At 35.2% G+C, this 7,042-nt stretch overlaps 1 pseudogene; it reads right to left on the bottom strand.

Annotated features, from left to right (window-relative positions):
* Nucleotides 1–2,872: 2,872 nt before the first annotated feature.
* On the bottom strand, nucleotides 2,873–3,581 carry LOC148938817 (vesicle-trafficking protein SEC22b-B pseudogene; annotated as a pseudogene).
* Between the last annotated feature and the right edge of the window lie 3,461 nt (nucleotides 3,582–7,042).

The raw sequence follows: 7,042 nt of genomic DNA, 5'->3' as shown, positions 1-7,042 counted from the left end.
TGGTGTCTAACCAATAATAATAATTTAGTAATTCAAACAAGATAAATACCTGAAAATTTTAAAATTAGTTTTGTTTTATGCTAGGTTTTAGATACTCGACACGGGATTTTGTGTACAGTAAAGAACGATCTCTCGCCCATAGTAACTTATGTACGGTGGTTCCAGGGCTTGCTACAAGCTATCCAGATTGTAGCGGTATCCAGGTTGCAGCGGCAGCTGTAATTTTAAACAAAAGTGCTACATCTACCTGCCTATCAACTCCTTTCTGTTAGCAGAAACTATGTTTCAGCGAAAACACTAAATTTTAAATAAAAAAAAAGTTGAACAAAGTTGAGACTAAGCACGAAGAGACTTCTTATCTCAAAATCAAAACCATCTACTAGGAAAAGTATCCTATTCTCTTATTGGAGGGTGGATTACCTAAGGTTATTTTTTTTTTACGTATTAAATTCATTGCTCAACTTTAAAGTACACAATTTTGCATACAGAAGTTACATTTACTAAGTTGAAATTCATCGCCTATTTCGAATTTCACTACCCAGTTTCCCTTAATAACTCTGGATCTGTGGTTGACGAAGTAACAAGTGCGGAAGGGGGGGGGGAAGATTTTCCTCTCTAATAGGGAAAATTTTGAAAATACTAATTTATAGTCTAAGGCTATTACGCCCAAAGACTCTAAAGTCAAGCCGGACGGGTTATAAAACGAAATTAAAACTAAAAACGAATAGAAAATACACTTTTTGAGGCGGTTTACCCCTCCTCTCCAGCCACATAACTTTGTGTTGAAAACATTTTGTACCACACTAGATAAGACTCTGTACTTATCTAGACCAAAATAATTAGCGGATATATGAGAACTGGCCAGGAGCGGATCCAGGATTTTGTTAGGGGGGGGGGGGGCAAAACAGGTTGAGCCGATAAAAAAAATTGGGGGGGGGGGCAAAATAGGTTGATCCGATAACCTTGCGTTAGGAGCAAGTTTAATTAACGCAAACTTGAATTAATTAAGTAAATTACACTACTTTAGACTACCCTAGAGGGGGGGGGGGGGGGGACCCCATCGCCCCCCAGGGTCCTCCCCTGGAACTGGCCTGAAAATATATACATACCTTGCTTAGAATTGAGACGGTCATTTGACTGTTTAAAATCACTCTCTAAATTATTAATCAAACAAGGAAAAGTCTTCGGCTTTTCTTAGCTGAATATAGTAAAAAAGGAACCCTGAATGCAATTGACATCATCATAGTTTTATTACAACGTCATTTATGGTTGCAGCAAACGATAATGATGTCATTCATCATATATGCAAAGATGCAGTTTTTGTAAAAGAAAATTGTTTTAGTTTTAACGTTATGCTTCGGTACTTACAAAAATAATGCCCCAAGTTTTTCTTGGGACATTGTGCAGATATCCTTCTGATCATCCTGTAGGGAGTTATATTCAAACACCAGTTGTATGATTAATAAAGATGGAAAACTGCAATGCCGCATCGGTTTTCCAATGCGATACAATTCAATTGCATCTCTACCGGATGATGAAAAACAAAAGCAACGCCGTCGTTATGATCACAAATCGGACGATATTAACAAAGACAAATTCTCACATGACCTTACTGTTTATCGAATAGACTACAAAAATCAATAGTTATTCGTGATAATCACCACAAATTATCCTTATTACCTGATTAAATTTTAATGTTACTTAAATGTGCAATATGTCGGCAGTATATGTCTAGTTCAAAATCTGACATTTCTCCTCCTCTATTAACCGACCTCTATGAAAATCTGACCCTTCTCGGCCTCTGTTAAGATTTAACCTTCCTCCGCCTCAGCTATTATATGAACCCTTCTCAGTCATTATGAAAATCTGACTCTCTTCGGTCGCTTCAGAAATCTGACCTTCATCGGCCTCTGTTAAAAGCTAAACTTTCTCTTCCTTTGTTATTACCTGACCTTTCTTGGACTCTTTGAAAATCTGACCTTCCTTGGTCTGTTAAAATTTGTTCTTCCTCGACCTCTGTTAAAATCCAACCTTCCTCTTCCTCTGTTATTGTCCGACCCTTCTCTGTCATTCTGAAAATCTGACACTTCTTGGCTATTTTGAAAATGTGAACCTTCTCGGCCTCTATAACAATCTGATCCTCCTTGGCCTCTTTGACAATTTGACCTTCCTCGGCTTCTATTAAAATCTAACCGTCCTCTTCCTCTGTTATTATATAAGCCTTCTCGGTCATTTTGAAAATGTAAACCTCCTTGGTCTCTTTGAAAATCTAATCCTCCTCGGCCTCTGTTAAAATCTAACCGTCCTATTCCTCTGTTATTATCTGACCCTTCTAGGCCATTTTGAAAATTTGACCCTTTTCGGACAGTTTGAAAATCTGGCCCTCCTCGGCCTCTGTTAACATCTGACCTTTCTTGACCTCTGTTAAAATCTAACGTTCCTCTTCCTCTGTCATTATCTGACCCATTTCGTCTATTTTGAAAATATGACTGTCCTCGGCCTCTTTGAAAATCTGAATATCCTCGACTTCGGTTAAAAAATGATCTTCCTTGGTCTGACCTTATATCCTTTTTACATTATGCACCTGCCCGGTTTGATGTTATTTTACTAACAGTGGCTTCAACCTGAACCTCTTTCGAAATCGGACGTTTTTCAAGGTCCATATTCAAACACTTTAAGAGGAAAAAGTTGAAGCTTTAAAATGGCGATTTTGACAGAAACAGATACTAAAAAGAACTCTTAATATAGTTTTTATTTTCCCTTTTATGATTACTACAATCACTAAAACATTTTTTTTTATATAAAAAAAAAATCCCGAAGGAAACACAAATTTCGAAGTTACACAAATGAAACACTGGCAGAGATAAAAAAATTAAAAGAAAATCCACCACAAAAATAACAAAACAAAACATGCGCCACCAATTATAAAAATTGTAGACTGACGGTTTAAGTGTCGCGCATCTTTTTTGTAGTTGGTCGATAGCGTCGCCAAATTCTGAGCTTTGTTGTCGAGTTCAGACAAAAGTGTTCCTCGCTGCAAAACATCGTCAATATTTTGAACCATAATTTTCTGAACATTTAAAAGTTCGTTGTTTAAGGTGCCAAGGTTTCTCCTCGTACGGGGATCTATGTATGTTTTCTTTGCTTTTTGTATATAATTGTCAAATTCAATAAAAGAATATGGCCTAGAAACAGTGACAACTTTTCTACCATACTGAGAGCTAAATTCTTGCTGCAGATCATCCAGATATGAAAATGCTAGTTTATGTGAAAATGTTTTCTCTGACAACACTAGGTAGCACACCTCATCTTTGATTAAATAATGGAAACTAAAAAGTCGGGTTTCAATTGAACATCTCTCCAGACCACGTGCGTCGAACATCTTCATCAACATTTTTGCCTGGTTGTGATAGTCAACTAAACTTCTACCCTGTTCATCATCCTGCACTGATGCTGCAAGAGGCAGCCCATCAGAAATTCTAGCAATTACTGTACTAAGGACCATGTTTCACCACCACTGGCTACAGTCTAAAATGTTTCTTCGTCTGTTATCTTGGCCTGGGTCATGTGGAAAGCAAGCCTAGGGAAGGATTTGAACTCGAAAAACGTTTTCCTCGCAGAATCACTAAAACTTATAGTTCCAAGAAACGAAGGAAAAGTGCTCTTTTTAATTTTTATGATTTAAAAAAGACAAAAAAACAATCCTAGAAAAAACTGCCTTAAGGCAGATAATGACGTAATTTGTCAATTGATTTGCTCAATGACGTTTAATACAAAAATTAAACTACTAATTTGACTGCGTCCTATGTAGACTTGGGTGTAGATTTTAAGTTTAAAGCAGTATACAGACTGACTCAATATTCAATGACTTTTGTTCTAGGATTCCGGGATTTCCTTGTTGTTATTTTCAGATTATTAGGCTTCATCGCCGCATATAGTGAGCGTCTTGTTTTCTTTAGTTCATCAAATAAATAAAAAACTTTAACTGAAAGTAAAGAGCAACTAAAAGTAAAGTTCTGAGCAGAACTTTGAACTCTGGATACAAAAAAAGAAAAAAAAAGAAAAAAAGAAAAAAATATCCCGTTTAGGCAGAATGTTGTAGTAGCTGCCACTTTTCTTGATTTTCAAGCCAATATATTTCCCTTGCTGTTCAAGCCAAGGGACAGAAATTTTACTATGGAAGGGGTTTCGGACAAGGCGGTTCTAATGGTGTACTTTTTGTTTTGATCTGACTCTTTTTTTAAGAACTATGGGTTTTTATATTTCTTAACATTGGACGTGATCGTCTCTTACTAGGTTGCTAGCTACCGCTGCAACCCGGATGATAACAAACAGGAAAATATTACAAACAGGAAAAAGCCTACAGCTTTTTCTTCTTTGAAATAGTAAGAGATGAACCTCAAACGATCAAGTAGCTAACTAAGTCCAATGCATGCAATAACTTTTTATTCCAATGATCGTCTTTTAATGTAACATATCAGTTACTATGGGAGAGAGATCGTTCTTTACTGTAAAATTTTCGCATCTCGATACGCCTGGTCGGTTGAATACCTTTGCTTTTCTCTTTTCAAGATACTATCTCTGTTGTCTGTGTTGTACTGTTTTTTTAACTTGCGTGCAGCTTGCTTTGATCTAACCATTATGTAATTCACGAATGAGACCAGTTACATCTTTGTCGTTCTTAAGTAGTAATCGTCTTTTAATATAATATTTTTCACTCCATTAATTTCCTTTAAAATGAGCCATTGAACAACGCTCTACGATATTCCAGTGCCAAGCTATTTGTGGAATTACTAACCTATTCTATAATTAAGTGGCGTATAAAATTTTGTATAGGCAAGAGGTCGTTCTTTATTATAAAACTAGATCGATCCTTTATGTAAACTAAATCGATCCTTTATGTAATCATATATATTATTATCGAACCTGATTACAAACAGGAAAAAGCCTACGGCTTTTTTTTCTTTGAAATAGTAAGAGACGAACCTCAAACAATCAAGTAGCTAACTAAGTCCAATGTATGCAATGGTTTGTTATTTCATGTAATAATATCCAAAAGAAATGTTGCATGTTTAGTGAAAAGCTTCCAAGGTATGGACCGGCAACTGTGGAACAGTTTACAGATGTAATGGGAAATCTTATACATCACTGTGAATATATGGAGGCATAATTGTCCTTTACTTAGTTTCAGCTTAAATTCGATGATCGAGCCTTTATGTATTTCAGCTATATCCGATGAAACTTACATATTCCCCATTTATACTGAACTGTATCGGTCCTTTATGTATTGATTGCTTCAAAATTCAAATATCTTTGAAAAGACTGCAGTATGCAAATACATCAAAAATGCAGTTTTTTGTACAAAAGTGATTCTACTTAAGAACTATTTTATTTTTAATTTGCAAAAGCGACTAGATGTAGTAATTTCCTTTAAAATGAGCCATTACACAGCTCTCTATGATTTTGCATTGTCCATCTAGCTGAGGAGTAAAAAAAAGCGGAAAGAAAAAAAGACAAACGAAACTCAGAGAAGAGAGAAAGTAACAAAATGAAAAATAAAATCAAAAAGGGTGAAAAAACGAGGATTTTGTCAGCCAGCGAACCATGAAGAAGACAAAATATAAGCAAATATTTCGAAAAGGACCTCCGCCAAGTCGTCCTAAGTGCTAAAACAAAAACAATAAAGAGAAGAAAAAAAAAAACGAGAATCTAACCTTTCGAAGTTTCCTGTACAAAGACATAATAGACACTGAATAAAAAACCAGGAAGGAATCAATGAAAATAAAATTTACCAAGATGATTGTGTAATTATCTTTTGTCTTGCATTAATTTTGGCTGGTCTACAATTTCGGTTTTCATTAGATATGCAAATAGGTTCTTTTAAGTTTTTTCGGGTTAAAATATTGATTGAGTCCTTCAAGATTAAACTGTCGTAAATTGGGCTTAATGAAATATCTCCAGTATCTCTATTTATTGCTAAATTTTTGTTCATATATTTTCTTATCTCAATTACCTCCTTAAAAGTTTGTGGTGCGCCATTAACAGTTGATATTAAAGTTGCCTCGTCAAACAAAACTAGATGGGTCGGGTTTACGAAAATATGCGAAGCCAATGCCGAATCAAAATTGTCATTGTTATTTTTTAATCTCAGGGACTTGTCTATTGAAATTTTGTGCTCATGCAAACGTTCACCTAGTTGTTGATGGGTTCTACCAATGTAAACTTTTCCACAAGAACACGGGATTCTGTAGACACCACTACCCAGTACAGGGTCTGTTTTATCCTTTCCTGAGTTAAAAAAATGTTCAACAATGTTCAAAAATGTTGAACATTTTTTTAACTCAGGAAAGGATAAAACAGAAAAAAGCCTACGGCTTTTTCTTCTTTGAAATAGCAAGAGACGAACCTCAAACAATCAAGTGGCTAACTAATTCTAATGTATGCAATGGTGTGGTTTTCCAATTATAGTCTTAATATCTTTTCAACACTTTGTAAACAGTAACCTTTGAGTACTGTAAGCCTCATCTATATAATGGTTCCTAATAACACTTCAGTTACTATGGACTGAACATCGTTCTTTAATGTAAAATTCTTACCGCTGGTATACGATTATATTTGAAAGACTGCAGTGTGAAAAGACATCAAAATGCAGTTTTTGGTGGAAAAATTTATTCTCTTTTAGAAATAATTTATTTTAGTTACTATAGATTTTTAACCCAATTAATTTCCTTTAAAATGAGCTATTGAACAACCCTCTACGATGTTCCAGTGCCAAGCTATCTCTGGATACAAAAAAAGAAAAAAAGAAAAAAAGAAAAAAACATCCCGTTTAGGCAGAATGTTGTAGTAGCTGCCACTTTTCTTGATTTTCAAGCCAATATATTTCCCTTGCTGTTCAAGCCAAGGGACAGAAATTTTACTATGCAGGGGTTTCGGACAAGGCGGTTCTAATGGTGTACTTTTTGTTTTGATCTGACTCTTTTTTTAAGAACTATGGGTTTTTATATTTCTTGACATTGGAGGTGATCGTCTCTTACTAGGT

Source organism: Artemia sp. Qi Xiang Cuo, unplaced genomic scaffold (assembly GCF_049724085.1).
Source record: "Artemia sp. Qi Xiang Cuo unplaced genomic scaffold, ASM4972408v1 HiC_scaffold_507, whole genome shotgun sequence".
NCBI classification, from domain to species: Eukaryota; Metazoa; Arthropoda; class Branchiopoda; order Anostraca; family Artemiidae; genus Artemia; species Artemia sp. Qi Xiang Cuo.
This window is presented reverse-complemented; position numbering and strand designations above follow the sequence as displayed.